The sequence below is a fragment of the Hemicordylus capensis genome, chromosome 1, assembly GCF_027244095.1.
Source record: "Hemicordylus capensis ecotype Gifberg chromosome 1, rHemCap1.1.pri, whole genome shotgun sequence".
NCBI classification, from domain to species: Eukaryota; Metazoa; Chordata; class Lepidosauria; order Squamata; family Cordylidae; genus Hemicordylus; species Hemicordylus capensis.
In genome coordinates, this window is record NC_069657.1 from 68,613,725 (window position 1) to 68,615,601 (window position 1,877).

Consider the following 1,877-nt stretch of genomic DNA (forward strand, 5'->3'; position numbering starts at 1 on the left):
TAGGTATGTATGTATACAAAATAATTAGCCATTGGCTCTGAGAGCTTTTCACGGGAAAGGGCTTTCCGGTTAAAAGTCCGCATGTGAGCAGTTTTTGGTTCGGCTGTGTGTCATTGATCAGTTAATTATTCTAATTAATCGGTTATGCTTTCAGATTTCACGGCACTCTCCCAAAGACTGTAGTAGAGGAGGAAGCTAGCGCGCCCTGCTAGAAAGTTTCAGCATCATGGTTTAGGTGGACGGCTGCGTTTCTGCTTCCAGTTCCAGTCTGAGGCGGCTATAGGGTCCCGCAGGGTGGAAGGCATTCTCCGTCCATTCCGTCCTGGAATGGAGGCGGCGGATTACCTGGCTGGCTTCTACTTAGCAACCACCGAAAAAAGGCAATGCAGCGCGCTCCGCCGGATGCCTCGCTCAAGCATCTTAAGCCACCCACTCGAAGCTGCTTCTGGTGCCGCGTCAGAGGCTGAGGGCATGAATGGGATTCCAGACAGGCGAAGTCATGCTGGCAACAAGAGACAGGTTGCTCCTGCTGCCAATCTGCGCTGCCTGCGCAGAACTGCAAGCGAGCAAGGGATGCGTTTACAATGCCACATCACTCTCGCAGACTGGGAGAGGATTGCACCATTACAGGGAGACGGGGGCGCAGGGCCAAGGCTCATTCTTTCCCAGCAGCTAGATAGGTCGTTTTGGGTGGTAATATTCTCCACACTGATCTCCGAAAGGGAGCAGCAGCGCGAAAAAGCGTAGCACCAAAGACATTCTGGATAGGGAAGGTGGGGACCGTTTGACGTGCAACTGCATGGTTTTCTATAAAAGGGCAAAAACTAGTTCCCCCACCCCAGCTGAGGAATGCCGGACTTGAAAGCGGTTTCCTAGCCTGCTCCGTGTGATAAGAGTTCGTATGGCGCCCCCAAGTGGGCACCATGAGAGCTACCCGAGGAACGCCCGCAAAAGGGAAAGCGCGCCGGGCAGAAAAAGAGACCGACAGAAAGTTAATAATATGTAAAAATGCCACATTCATCACATCCCCGTCCTTGGCAGAGAAAATAATACAGCGAAAAACAAGACGAACCTCGGTCGTAACGGTAGACCCCCAAAGAACTGTAGTAGTCCTATTATTTTCACAAGCATTTCATCGGGGAAGGACTTTTCTTTCTTTAGCTTCTCACGTTGTCTTTAGAAAGACCTGTTTCTAGAATCACATGTGTTACCTAGCCTGTACAACTGAGTTTTAGACACGCTCTCTCTCACACACACACGGTTTCATAGCACCGCGCAATGGGGATTAGCAGCTCTTTTCACAGCTCTCTGACTGAACCCTATCCTTAGTGCCAGCATTAAAGCCAGCGTGGTGTAGTGGCTAGAGTGCTGGACTAGGACCGGGAGACCCAAGTTCAAATCCCCATTCAGCCATGACACTAGCTGGGTGACTCTGAGCCAGTCACTTCTCTCTCAGCCTAACCTACTTCACAGGGTTGTTGTGAAAAAGAAACTCAAGTATGTAGTACACCGCTCTGGGCTCCTTGGAGGAAGAGCGGGATATAAATGTAATAATAATAATAATGATAATGATGATGATGCAATGGGAACCCCTTTCCTCGAGTAAAGTAACGCCGCCGCCACCCGCCGCATCCCATTGACGCTCGTGGCAAAATGCCTCGGGGATCTAAACAGATGCTCCCCACCCTCATCCGTAATTTCCCTCCCACCTTTGGCATTTTTGGAGCGGCGGGCGGTGCGGGGGTGTTTCTGTCTTGTTGAGAGGTAACTGGAATTGGATAAACGCTGAGCCGCTTCCTCCAAGAAAGCCGCTGATTGGCTCGAGCAGACTTTTAAAGGCGCGCAAGGCTCTTGCAGCCACTCCAGAGCTCGCGGCC